The sequence below is a fragment of the Stegostoma tigrinum genome, chromosome 11 (assembly GCF_030684315.1).
Source record: "Stegostoma tigrinum isolate sSteTig4 chromosome 11, sSteTig4.hap1, whole genome shotgun sequence".
Taxonomy (NCBI): Eukaryota; Metazoa; Chordata; class Chondrichthyes; order Orectolobiformes; family Stegostomatidae; genus Stegostoma; species Stegostoma tigrinum.
In genome coordinates this window covers 11,495,794-11,510,446 of record NC_081364.1, presented here as the reverse complement: position 1 = coordinate 11,510,446, position 14,653 = coordinate 11,495,794, and the positions used below count along the sequence as shown (strand labels likewise).

General features: G+C 45.9%; 1 protein-coding gene across 5 annotated transcripts in view; it reads left to right on the top strand.

Annotated features, from left to right (window-relative positions):
* sema3b (sema domain, immunoglobulin domain (Ig), short basic domain, secreted, (semaphorin) 3B) overlaps positions 1 to 14,653 on the top strand; it is a 414,455-nt gene that overhangs the window by 44,895 nt on the left and 354,907 nt on the right. The window contains exon 1 of one of the 5 annotated variants that reach the window (XM_048547717.2): positions 10,663 to 10,769. The exons of the other annotated variants lie outside the window; for them this stretch is intronic. The gene's annotated coding sequence lies outside the window, so the exon portion shown is untranslated. Of the gene's footprint in view, positions 1 to 10,662; positions 10,770 to 14,653 lie in introns of those variants that run through there. 5 annotated transcript variants of the gene reach the window in all.

Sequence of the window (14,653 nt, the reverse complement as noted above, 5' to 3'; positions counted from 1 at the left end):
GAAGGGGAGATTTTGAAACTGGTTGAATCCACATTGATACCATTAAGCTGCAGGGTTCCCAGGCGGAATATGAATTGCTGTTCCTGCAACCTTCGCGTGGCATCATTGTGGCAGTGCAGGAGGCCCATGATGGACATGTCATCTAGAGAATGGGAGGGGGAGTGGAAATGGTTTGCGACTGGGAGGTGCAGTTGTTTGTTGCGAACTGAGCGGAGGTGTTCTGCAAAGCGGTCCCCAAGCCTCCGCTTGGTTTCCCCAATGTAGAGGAAGCCGCACCGGGTACAGTGGATGCAGTATACCACATTGGCAGATGTGCAGGTGAACCTCTGCTTAATGTGGAATGTCATCTTGGGGCCTGGGATAGGGGTGAGGGAGGAGGTGTGGGGACAAGTGTAGCATTAGTGCTGCAAGTGAACCCAGTTAAGATGGAGTCTGAGACCTTTATGCACTCAGGTCACATGTTATGATATGGGAATGGTGTCATGAACAAGTTCCTCACAGCATCCATGAGACATAAAATAACTGACATTGGAAATAAATCCTCTGCTTTTTGCTAAGATAGTGCCAGGTGATGTTTTAAGCCCATATAAGAGAGCTGAGGAGGATACTTGTTTAATGCCTGATATGAAAGACAGCACCCTCTATGGTGCAGAATTACAACCATAATGCACTGGATTGTCAGCCTTGAGCCTCTAGAGTGGGACTTGAACACAGAACTTCTGGCTTGAAGGCAATAGTGGAGATTTCTATTCAGTATGTGGTTTGTCCCCTTGTCCCCTTTAGTTCAAGTATCCAAGTGATTTTCTCACAGTTTTTCCAACTGCTGACCAAATGGTTTTAATCCCTTGTCAACCAAACTTTTATGTTCCTGGTGTTTTATTACTTCTATTGGGCTGCTCATATTGAGCTCTTGCCCCCTCAACAGCCTTGTACATTGTGAATTATTTACCATTTGAAAAATTAGCCTGGCTTCTATTGGTGAATCTATTTGCATTATAAGGCATGACTGAAAAGCATAGTGCTCAATTAAAGGCACACGATTCTATCAGTGTGGAAGTAGGGGTGATCCAAATGCTCACCCGAAATAGCCGAGGCTAAGTCTGTACAAAAGAAATAACTTTCTTTATATAGTGTTTTTCATGGGCATGTATTTTCCAAAGTGATTTACAGCCAGTGGAGTATGTTTTGAAGTGTAGTGACTGATGTAATGTAGGAAACATCTTAAATATGGCTTCAGGCAAATATCCAGCTCACTATTCTTCTGGCACAGCTTGAATTTGGCTCTTGGGATTCATTCCTTATCTGAGGAACTGAGAGGCAAACGGATTATTCCCAATTCCAGTTGCAGCAGCTGCGTATAAATCAAGTGAACAACCTGCGTTGTCATTATTTAAGAGACAAATGAATAATTGGGATAAGTGTTTGAGCTGATCGTTAATTAATATAGTGCTACCTGCATTGGATAATTCACATTCATCATTATGCTCCAGATAGCACATAGAGTTTTTAAGGTGAAAACTGAGTGATTTGCTTCATTGATAGTAGGAACTGCAGAGGCTGGAGAATCTGAGATAACAAGGTGTAGAGCTGGATGAACACAGCAGGCCAAGCAGCATCAGAGGAGCAGGAAAGCTGACCTTTTGGGCCTAGATACTTCTTCAGAAAACTTGCTTCACTGACAAGTTAACAAAAAAGAAGCCCAAACAAAAGATAAATGGTTTCAGAGATAATGGGAACTGCAGATGCTGAAGAATCCGAGATAACAAGGTGTGGAGCTGGATGAACACAGCAGGCCAAGTAGCGTCTTAGGAGCACAAAAGCTGTCGTTTTGGGCCTAGACCCTTCATCAGAGAAGGGGGAGGGGGAGAGGGGGAGGCTGATCGAAGATGGATAGAGGAGAAGATAGGTGGAGAGGAGACAGACAAGTTAAAGGTGTGGAGATGGAGTCAGTAGAGGTGAGTGTAGGTGGGGAGATAGTGAGGGGATTGGTCAATCCGGGGAGGACAGACAGATCAAGGGGGGGGGGGGCTAAGGTTAGGAGGTAGGAAATGGAGGTGCGGCTTGAGTTGGGAGGAAGAGATAGGAAAATGAGAGAAGAACAGGTTAGGGAAGCGGGGATGAGCTATGCTGGTTTTGGGATGCAGTGGGGGGAGGGAGATTTTGAAGCTTGTGAAATGCATATTGATACCATTGGGCTGCAGGGTTCCTGAGCAGAATATGAGTTGCTGTTTGTTGTGACATCATTGTGGCAGTGCATGAGGCCCAGGATGGACATGTCATCTAAGGAATGTGAGGGGGAGTGGAAATGGTTTGCGACTGGGAGGTGCAGCTGTTTATTGCAAAGTGAGCGTAGGTGTTCTGCAAAGCGGTCCCCAAGCCTCTGCTTGGTTTCCTCAATGTAGCGGAAGCCACACCGGGTACAGCAGATGCAGTATACCACATTGGCAGATGTGCAGGTGAACATCTGCTTAATATGGAAAGTCTTGTTGGGGCCTGGGATGGGGGTGAGGGACGAGGTGTGGGGGCAAGTGTAGCACTTCCTGCAGTTGCAGGGGAAGGTGCCGGGTGTGGTGGGGTTGGAGGGGAGTGGGGAGCAGACAAGGGAGTCACAGAGAGAGTGGTCTCTCCGGAAGGCAGACAAGGGTGGGGATGGAAAAATGTCTTGGGTGGTGGGGTCGGATTGTAGATGGCTTGTTTGATATCAGCACATTGTTTTGTCTTTGTGGAAGAAAGGGGAAAGCATTAGAGGGCTGAATTAAGTCGCCAGACCATAGGGCTGCTCTCTCTCATTACAGAGTGACAACTGGTGGAGGTTTAACGTGAGGGTCACCATGTCTCAGTTGAGGGGAGAGGTTGAGAAGGAAAGTCCTTTATGGTAACCTCAGATGATGTGGGGATCAAACCCACACTGCTGGCCTCTGTGCATCGCAAACCAAACAGTCCAGCCAATTGAGTTAAATGTTTGGAGGCAATGGGGCTACGTTCTGTGTTTTGAAATCCTGTATTCCATGATATGATTGCTGGCCACTGATCTGACCAGCTAACAGGTTGCTGAGAAAAGAACTGAAAGCCAATGAAAACCGAAAGAACTGCAGATGCTGTAAATCAGGAACAAAAACAAAGTTGCTGGAAAAGCTCAGCAGGTCTGGCAGCAGCTGTAAAGGAGAAAACAGAGTTAACGTTTCGGGTCCAGTTCTGAGGAAGGGTCACCAGACCCAAAACGTTAACTCTGTTTTCTCCTTCACAGATGCTGCCAGACCTGCTGAGCTTTTCCAGCAACTTCTATTTTTGTTGTTGAATGCCAGTGAAGCCTGAGGCAAGATCTAACACCAATAATAACCATGCAGTTGTAACATAATGGAATGGTCCAGGTATTGCACAGCAGTGTTGTAGAACAAAATCTAACACTCAGCCAGATGATCAAACATTTTGTCTCAGTCCATAAGTCCATAAGATATAGCAGCAGAATTAGGCCATTCGGCCCATCGAGTCTGCTCCACCATTTGCTCATGTCTGATATGTTTCTCAACCTTGTTCTCCCGCCTCCTCACCATTTTTCTTCATACCTTTACCAATCAGAGAGGTACACTCTGAAAGAAAAAGGCCAATGAGACATGATGGGTAAGAATTGTGTGAGGTGAAGACAGGTGAGAGGTTCTAACGAAGAGATTTCAGAATTAAGGACATAGGCAACTGATTGAGAGTGCTGCCACATGCAGTGGAGAGATTCAAACCACAAATACCAGTGAAGCCAGATGTGGCACAAAAAACTCAAAATGTTGTGTAGGGAGGGCGGGGGCCTGGAAGATTAGAAAGGGAGTGCCGAGGTCAGAGACGGATTTGAAAATCAGAAGAAAGGGAGGAAATCTTGGGTGTTTAGCATGCTATTCATGACCTCCAAAAGTCTCCAGACTTACTGAAGCCAATGAAGTACTTTTTGAAGTGAGGTTCCTGTTGTAACAATCTCAGGCTGGAGTTTTCCACCTCGCAGTTTACACTGACTCTGCTGGAGCTCATCAATTCTGCCATGGCCCGAGTTATCTCACGTGATCACATGATTTTCAACCCATCATCTGCAAACAAGATATTGCGCAAATCCTACAGAGCGTGTGAGCAGAAAAATTCTCCATCTCGGTGATGGACTTTCAGGACTCAAAGGCTCTGGTGCCATATTTCAAAACCAGCTGAGGGCTACCTTGATTAGTACAGACCAGGGCCACCAGACATACCTATGTTGGCTGTGCCCCTTTAAGATGCCACTGGCGAACCAGAAGCTCCCCTCACCCTGGAGCCACGCCTCCAAAGAGCCATAGAGCCACAGAGCACAGAAACATACTATTTGGCCCATCTCACCCATGCTGACCCAATTTTACCAAATTAAACTTGACCTACCAGCCTGCTTTTGGCCAGATCCCTCTCACCTTTCTTATTCTTGTACTTGTGAATGTTGTAACTGTCACTGCATCAATCGCTTCCTCTGGCAGTTCATTCCAGATACAAGCTATCCTCTGTGTAAAAATATTGCCCCTCAGGTCCCTTTCAAGTCTTTCTCTTCTCACCTTAAAAATAAACCCCCTAGTTTTGAACTCCACCACCACAGGGAAAAGACCTTGCTATTCACCTTATTGTGCCTTTCATGGTTTTACAAACCTCGATAAGGTTATCCCTCAGTTTCCGAAGCTCCAGGGAAAAAGGTCCCAGCCTATCCAGCCTATCCTTATAACTCATACCCTCTGGTCCCAGCAACATTTTGTTAAATCTTTTCTGAACCTTCTCCAATTTAGTAACATCCTTCCTATAGCAGGAGACCAGAGCCCAGAAATGGCCTATTTTATGTCCTGTACAACCTCAACATGACATCCCTGTGGTCTTAACAATGAAGGCAAGCATGCTGAGTTCTCTGAATATTGAGTGGATGCTCTGCACACTGCCCTCAAGATGGCTGTGATGTAGAAAAGACCATTGTCAAACTTGTGAAATGCGCATTTACAAAGAAGCTCTGGAGAGACATGCAAGATAATAAAGTGTGAAGCTGGATGAACACAGCAGGCCAAGCAGCATCTCAGGAGCACAAAAGCTGACGTTTCGGGCCTAGACCCTTCATCAGAGCTCTCTGATGAAGGGTCTAGGCCCGAAACGTCAGCTTTTGTGCTCCTGAGATGCTGCTTGGCCTGCTGTGTTCATCCAGCTTCACACTTTATTATCTTGGATTCTCCAGCATCTGCAGTTCCCATTATCTCTGGAGAGACATGCAGTTGAGTTCACCCTAAAGAGATCAAGACACAGGCCTCTCTGCTCCACAAGGTGTTCCCAGGGTTACCAACTGTGACAAGCATCAACACAGGCTGAGGAACCGTCAACATGATGGAAGGTGCTCTTTGGTTTGCCAAAAGCCTGTTGGTTTTCCCATGCAAAGAGCTGTACTCGACCTAGTGTTGCAAACTGGCGTGTTGCAGAGCCCAGGTCTATGTGGTGAGTGACTCAGTAAAGCTTGGGTCAGTAACTGCAGAGACACAATGGAGAGAGGCCACCAGTAAGCGTTTTTAACTGCAGTCCTCCGAATGCTAGAATCAAGGGCTGTATGCTAGACAAGGCATGTACATTATGAACATCAAGAGAGGTAAAATTACTTTGAGACATGTCAGAATTGAACATGATGAATAGTGAGCTCTCAGGCTATATAACTGACTTGAAATGCAAATTCTAAACATTAAACATTCAGACACCTAATAGTGGAATATGCTATATCGAGATAAGTTGAATGTTGTTGTGAATTCCATAATTTTTCAGTGGAAATAATTTCTGAAATAACTCCACAAAGGCCGGTACTCCATTACCAAGTTACCTTTTATCTACATGTGGATAGAAGGTCACACTGACCCATCTAGTTCAGATCTGATTCCTAGGGTGAGCAGAGCCCCCGACACTCTTGCTTATATCTGTCAGCCAGGGCTCCATGATTAGAGCAGGGTAACAGCACCAGTCAGAGAACTCATATTCTGTGGGCCCACCTGGCTGACCTCATTCCAATCACTGCATACCTCTTCCTTTAAGTCAGGGGATAGTGTTGGCTCACTGGCGGTCCAGAAGAGAGGAATGCCCAATAACATACGCTTCCCAGAATTTGGTTGATGTCAAATGCAATTATGCCCAGATAGAGAAGGAAGATTTGGTGTGAGAAAGTTCTAACAACACCTTTACAGATGTTAGTTTGTCATGGTAATGGACCACAAGCCCATGCTGGTGCTATTTAAAGAAGACAAGGCTGTGCCGCCCATAGCTTCTGGTCAAATGCAGTGTTTGGCCCATATCTCAGTGCATGCAATTACGAGTTAGAAAACTATCCAAGAGGCCATGTGGCAAATGTGGATGCCTTGAGCCTCCTCCCACTTGCAGATATTCAATGTGTTACGTCTCCCTTGGAAGAGTCTGTTCTGATTTTAAACTTTCTTGGCACCCTTCTAGTCACTGCTGACAATATCTGTCTGTGGACACAAAAAGATCCCGCCCTGACAAAAGCAAAACAGCTAGTGGTAATGGGGGAAAACAGAAGTGCCTTGTGGACCTGATGGGACCAGATCACTGAAGAGAACGACGTATTACTGTGGGCAGCGAGTTTGATTGTCCCAAGCAAAGGTCACCTCCAGATATTGGATGAGCTCCACCAGGGTCATCCAGGGGTTCCCAAATTGAAAATGTTGGCAAGGAATTACGTCAGGTGGCCAAGATTGGATGCCAACTTAGCTGCATTGATGTAGCAGTGCCCAGAATGCCAGCAAGGACAGAACTTGCCACTGGCAGTGCCCCCACATTCGTGGAAATGGCTGGGTAGATGCTGGGCTCACTTACATGCAGACTATGGTGGTTCTTTCATGGACTCAATGTTCCTGGTCAATGTGAATGCCCATTCAAAGTGATTGGGCGCGCATAGAGTTAATTTGGCTAACTGATGGATGACAACTGAAAAGCTGCGAGCATTGTTTGGGGTACACGGACTCCCAGAAGTATTGGTCACGGAAAATGGGACATGCCAGCAGAGAATTTTGTTTCCTAAAGTCAAATGGCATTCGGCATGTTCGGACAGCTCCATGCCACCCCAATGGTCTGCCAGAGTCCAAACATTGAAACCAGGCTTCACCTGATTCCTGTTCAATTAGAGGATCACTCCTCCCATAACTACAGGAATAGATCCAGCAGAGTTGCTGATGGGCAGAAGCCTCCACAGTGGGATAAACTTGATATTCCTGGGCCGTGGGGAGGGAGGGTGATACAGCAGCAGGAATGCCAATGGCGCCCACACAACTCCTGTAAATGAGAGAGACAATTCAATTCAGGGGGCAAAGTTTTGTGTCGTAACCATGGAAATGGCCCTTTGTGGGTACGAGCTGAGGTTGATGCAAGGCCAGGTCTCGTGACTTACAACGTTCAAGTAGGTGAGGCATTCCTGATCAAACCTGTGGATCACTCTGATAGCTGTTACCTTGCAAGTGGGGCAGGAGCAAAACATAGTCGGCCCCTCAGTACAGCCAGAAAGTCTGTCAGGAACCATGGATTCTCCCCTTCTGTCAAGTGTCAAGGAAGCCTCAAGATGGATGCAGCCTTGATACTGGTACTGCTGGAAGAAGAGGAAGAAGCTCTTCCGAGATTCTCTGGATGCAAGAGATGGGCTACGGCCCGGTATACACGCCCGTGCCAGAGATGAGTCAGAGGAATCAGAGATGGGGCGAAAACGTCCCAGTAGAAACAAGAGAAAGAACAGGCCTATATCCCTGGACTTTGGGGGTGGTAGGGGGTGGTGGGGTGGGGAGGGGCAGGGTGTTATGGCTGGGATATAGTGATTGCAACCAGGGCCAGGTGAGTCTCATTGAATGTGAGATCCTGATTGGAGTTGATAACGTTGTCCAATCAGGGAGCCCTGGCTGACAGGACTGTCAGAAGGTCTCCTCACTCTAGGGAATTTCTCTGAGCTGGCTGATCAGAGCCCGTGTACTGTTCACACATAAATAAAGGGTGACTTGGTGATGGAATACCAGCCTCTGTGCAGTTATTTCATAGCCTATAAGATCTCTTTTGCTGTCCAAGTCCACACACTGGTAGCAACAGTAATGGCATGCCAGCCTAGATCCTTGAGAAAATTAGAGCAGCTTGGCTGAGGCTTGGCTTTGTTTCAGGGTGGACTGACCTGGGTTCCCTCTGTTCAGGATATGTCCTATATGAGGCTACACAATTACCTTCACTCAAGCGGAGTTTTCCCAAACTCATTTGGCCTGGTGAGGGTGTCCTCCTCCATCGGAATGCTTTGTAACTCATAAGCTCCATTTGTTTCACTTTCTCGCGATAAAGCCAGTTGTGGTGTCTGTTTGAAGTCCAGTTGGGCTTCAGTTAGGGGAACTTTTGCATGGTCGCATCAACATTCCCACTTACCAAATGATCTCTCTGCATCTCACTTAGGGTTAAACCAAAATAATATGCTCTGTGAGTTGTCCTAAATTCATCAAAAATCTCAATACAGATTCCCCTGGTGCTTGAACTGCCGAGTAAGACCAACAGAATTAGAGGAAGATTGAGGTTGTGATATTGCTTAACTAAATCTGTCAACTCTTGAAAGGTTTTACCATCTGGTGCATCTGGGAAATTTAGGCTTCAATAACTGAGAAAGCTGTGGATCCACAAGCTGTCAGGAGAATTACCCAATGGTTTTCCTTTGCCCCAATGCCATTTGCCTGGATAGGTAAGACATTATTTCCACATATTGGGCCCAGCCTTCGACAGCAGGATCGAAAGAGTCAAGCTTCCCAAATAGTGGCATGATGTCAGAAATGCTAATCTCAACTCAAAGGCTACTGTTGTGAGCAGACTCTCTTGAGGGATGTACCTTTGCCTTGTCACCACTGAAATAACTCCACAGAGACAGGTATTCCCGAACCAAGCCACCCTTTATTTACATGTGCATTGTAGATGACACTGAACCAGTAGCTCAGAGCTGGCTCCTAGACTGAGCAGAACCCCCTACACTCCTGTTTATGCCTGTCAGCCAGGGGTCCCTGATTGGACCAGATTAACAGATTTGGGGCGGCACGGTGCCTCAGTGGTTAGCAATGCTGCCTCACAACACCATGGACACGGGTTCAATTCCAGCCTTGGGTGACTGTGTGGAGTTTACACCTGTGTCTGTGCGGGTTTCCTCCGGGTGCTCCGGTTACCTCCCACAGTCCAAAGATGTGCAGGTTAGGTGGATTGGCACGGTGGCTCAGTGGTTAGCACTGCAGCCTCACAGCTCCAGGGACCTGGGTTCGATTCCAGCCTCGGGTAACTGTCAGTGTGGATTTTGCACATTCTCCCTGTGTCTGCGTAGGTTTCCTCCGGGTTCCTCCCACAGTCCAAAGATGTGCAGGCTAGGTGGATCGGCCGTGCTAAATTGCCCATAGCGTTCAGGGGTGTGTAGGTTATTGGGGGATGGTCTGGGTGGGATGCTGCAATGGGCAATGTGGACTTGTTGGCCAAAGGGTCTGTTTCCACACTGTAGGGATTCTTTGATTCTATGAATCTTAGAAACAGCTTCAATTCAGGGAACTCACATTCTATGAAATCCACCTGGCTAACATCATTCCAATCACTACAGTTTCCATGATAATAAGGTGTGGAGGTGGAGGAAGACAGCAAGCCAAGCAGCTTCTTAGGAGCAGGAGGGCTGGCGTTTAGGGCCTACACCTGATGAAGGGTCTAGGCCCAAAAAGTCAACCTTCCTGCTCCTAAGATGCTGCTTGGCCTGCTGTGTTCATCCAGTTCCGCGGCTTGTTATCTCGGATTCTCCAGCCTGTGCAGTTCCCATTATCTCCACTACAGTTTCCATGTTACTTTTCAAATTTTTATGAATTAAGTTTACTTTTGAAATAAATATCTGATTAAAAAAAAGGGTTTTGAAGAGGGAATTTGGAGAATTGCAAGAGGGCCAATAAGCAGATGGCACAAATCTACCCACTAAAATCACCATTGCTTTACCAAACAAAACAGCTGCTCTCACATTATGGAGAGATGACTGGTGGTGGCTTAACCTATGTGTCATGATACCTCAGGCAAAGGGACAGGTTGATGAGAATCTTTTGTGGTAACCTCAGGTGGTGTGGGAATTGAACCCACACTGTTGGTATTGTTCTACATTACAGGCCAGCTATCCAACCAACAGATCCAGCCAACCAGCCAACTTCCTGATTACCCTGTGGGTCGTGGTAATTAAAGTGCTCTGTCTAAAATGGCACATTGCATACTGCCTTCTCGAAGGGAACTGAACACATACTAGAAGAGGAGGATTTTCACAGGGTCAAGTGGAAAGAGCATAGGGTAGTGGGATGAATTGGCACTTATATGAAAGTGCTAACTAGATATTTTGGATGGAGTGATCACCTTCTGAGCTATACTATACAGACATTGCAGTGGCAACATTGAAGAAAAGTAATTTACAGCAACTCTTTTAAAGTGATCTCATCAAAAGCATACTCGCTGATCATTAAACTACAGTGAAGTGTGTGCCAAGGTATGCGACCATGATAACAATGGACCTTTTAAAGCGTTATGCGTGTGTGTGTGTGTGTGTGTGTTTGGCTCTGTAGCTCCACAAATAGATCCTGCAGCTGCTCTCTGTTTCTTTGATCTTGCTACAGACTTTAATGAGAGACCTGCGCTGTCTGAAATAAAATCAAAAAGAAAAAACAACTTCGCAAAACGCTTCTTAAGTAACTTAGTCCATTTGAAAGCAGAATACTTCAAAGGTACGTTGATACTGATCAGAGTTTGGCCGAGGAGGGGGCTGTTAATTTTGTAATGGGGAAATCTGGTGTGTTGGGTTATCATTTAGGTTTTATTAATAAGCATGGGCGAAGTTTAATGGCAGCTCAGGGTGCTGTGGGCTGTAGTTATAAACTGTAAAGCAACTTTATTATCGAAGACATCTTAACTCTTTCTTGCCTTGGATGAAATTATTAATATTTTTAGTGGTTTGACCATTTTTGGACCTGGTTCATCTTTCTCTGACTCTTTGGACACATAATCAACACTTTTGCTGCCAGTTTGCATCACTGTCTTGATCTCAATGTGACAAAATAGCTTTCTCGGATGTCTTCCTTTTGATCATCGTAGAGTCCCTACAAGTGTGGAAACAGGCCCTTTGGCCCAACAAGACCACACCAACACTCAGAGCATTCCACCCAGACCCATCCCCGTATAACCCACCTAATCTACACAACCCTGAACGATACAGGCCATTTAGCATGGCCAGTCCACCTAGCCCGCAAATCTTTGGGCTGTGGGAGAAAACCAGAGCACCCAAAGGAAACCTACGCAGACACTAGAAGGATATGGAACTCCACACAGATAGTCACCTGAGGCTAGAATCAAACACAGGTCCCTGGTGCTGTGTGGCAGCAGTGTCTAACCACTGAGCCACCATTAACTTGTCTTCTTTGTATATGTCAGTGCAAGGCATCTACTGAATGTTTCCTGGTGATACAGTGATTACCATGGGTAAAAATAAGGTGCTAGTTTAACCCACACTTAGCCCTCTTCTTCTCTGTAGGTTAATGCGAATATGTTGTCCCCTAATTTGATTGCAGGGCTCATGACGAAAACAGGGGAGGTGACGGTTTAATGGCATTGACTTATTAATGCAGAAACTCAGCTAACCAATCATGATAAAGGTTGTTATAAGATGGCAACGGAGTTGGGTGTTTCTGCCAGAGCTCGTCTGCTCCACCTTCTTCTCTTGTTTTTTACATCTTTCTCTTCTCTTTCTCTTTCTCTTAGTGCATTTCTTTCATCTTCTTCTCCCTCTTCTTGTTTTCCCTTCAACTCCTGGCCTCCGATGACAATGACTCCTGGCCTCCAGCAAGGAGCAATGATCCCCAGGCTCTGGTAAATGGTGATCCCTAGGCTCTAGTGGCTGAGGATCCCCAGGCTCTGGTGAGCGAGAATCTCTGGCCTCAGACGTCGATCCTGGCCTCCATCCACGAGTGATGATTCCTGGCCTCCGGCAGGCGACGATCAAACCCTGGGGGTGACGACTGCCGGCCTGGTTCAAAGACGTCCCGGCCCGGCAAAGGCGTGGAACATCCCAGCCTCCTGCAGCGGCCTCCTGGCGGTGGTGTGGTGACTTCCCAGCCTGGCGCAGTGTCGTGGGGGGCCTTCTGGCATGGCATGGTGACATTCTGGCCTCCTGCAGTGGCCTCCTGGTGTCATATGTCACTCGCACAATGTAGAGCCAGGGCCTAGTGCAGACTGGAAGCTAAGTGCCGGCACGGTCTGCTGTACTGAACCTTTTTCTGTATTGCTGGACATTTTATTTCTGTATTGTCTAAAATCGTGTTACAAAAGAAGCTGTGCCAGGTACTTTTGGATCTATTTTAGCGCCATAATGAGCGACATATCAACTTGTCATTACACTCATTGAGTATATGCGACACTAAAGGCTATTCTATTCTATTCTAACATTCTGGGCACCTATGTTTGAAACCTGCCATGGCAGATGGGGGAATTTGAATTCAATGGGGAGGCCGACAAACAAATCTGAATGACAGTTAAATAATTGTTAGGGAAAAGCCTATCTGGTTCACTCAAGTCCTATAGGGAAGGAAATTTGTCAACCTTGTTAGGCCTGGTCAAAATATGATTCCAGTCCCACAGCAAAGTGGTTGATTCTCAACTGCTCTCTGAAATGGTCTATGAAGCTCCTAGTTGTATCAATTTCTACAAAGTCAACCTACAGCATCTGGACTACAGTATCCGGGAAGGTAGCTCACCATCATCTTCTCCAGGGCAACTAGATTTAGGCAGTAAATGCTGGCCAATCAGCGACATCCATATTCCATGCATGAACATATTTAAAAGCAGGACATTGTTCCACCTTTTTCCCCATCCCAAATACATACACTGTCTCATTTACCATCCTACAGGTGATAATGATATGCCCAGACCGGCAGCTACCAGACACAGACCGCTGCTCGAAAAGGTACAAATCATCTGTAACAGGGAGGAAGGATATGAAGGCAGACAGCATACTGGAGTTTTGTATAACTTTCTCTGGGAAATTGGTGACATGGATTGGGAACGTTTCCACTGCAGACTAAATGTGTCAGGTCATGCCATATTGAGCAGATTGCACATAAAGTGAGGAAGGAGGAGGCTTGGTGGACCAAAAGATCTTTTCCTCTCCCACACCTTCCTTGTGTTGTCTCCTTTGTTGTCTTCCGCACAAGTATTGTTTAATGAAAGCCAACATGACCCAAATTTCACCCAGAGACCATTCTGCATGTGAGTTGGAGAGGCCAGTGTCAGGAGGCTGTTTCCTTGATACTGTCTGCACTTGTTGTTGACATGTTTCCCTCAGTCTGCATTACTCAGTCTCATATTCCAATACACTTACAGCTGATTTCTTTCCAGCAGCGGTGATGGAGTAATGCCATTTACAAATCCCTGTTTCACTTCTTAAGATGTTTTTAAAGAAAACAAAACCATTTTGGCAATATCGGAGAATTTATAAAATCTATCCAACTGCTCTTCTCTGTCTTCAGGCTCTATCCTGTTGTTTACTCCCAACCCCACCCCTTCTCTATTTTCTGGATATAAGTCAATGTTTTCCCAGCTACCATCAGTTCTACGGAAGGGTCACCCGTTTTGAAACATTAACACTGATTTTTTTCTTCACAGGCCCTGCCAGACTTGTTGAGTGTTCCAGCAACTTCTGTTTTTGTTTGGAGAATTTATTGCCCGTGCCTAGTTGCCTTTTAGAAATTAATGGTGAACTGTGATAGTCCTTGTAGTGAAGCTGCTATCGTTGCGCTGTTGGGTGGGGAATTGAAGCATTTTGACTCATTGATAATGAAGGAATGCCAAAATATGTCCTGCTCAGTCCTGTTCTACTCCAAACAGGATCAGTGGTGAAGTAGAGGACTCGAGCCAATCTTTACAACCTCTGGTATGGTTTTAGAGGAGTTCTTCAGGCACAGGGGATAGCCTCCCTCTCTCTCAGCCTGAAACTCCAAGCTTATGTCCCACATGATGGGCAAGGAAGATGTGTTCAGAACATGGCCAAACAGATTCATCAACAGTATATCCAATAAGCAATAAAGGCAGGTTGTAAAAGTAGGAGAGATTTCTAGCCAGCCACTTGATGGAAGAAATTGGAACCACTATCCATCAGTGTCTGTAGCTCAAGGCTACATTTCTGTAAAAGTACACGTTAACTTCTTGGTCCTTTGTTTAGCTCATATGGTTGGAGAATTGGGGATCATATTGTTGCCTCTGGCTCATTTGACCTTCACACTGACTGGGGTGGCTTTGGACCTGCTTCTTTATTTTTCTTGTGTGGAAGATCATGGCAGTGTGGGTCAGACCTGTCTTTGGGCCTACAACTCGATAGTAAGCTGTTGTTTTATTAATAGAAATATACATTGCTAACATATAACTCTTAACCCAACAATCTGTCTTCCAGCTGCTGTTATTTAAAGGAGAACATGTGAATCTCTAGTTAACGCTTGTTCCCCCATTTACCATTAAAAATAATGCAGACACAATTAACAAGGATGTTCTTTATTCCCTGCCTCATGTACTCAATCCATTAGATGGAAATATTTGAGGAAACTTCCAAAAGAGAATCTTTGCT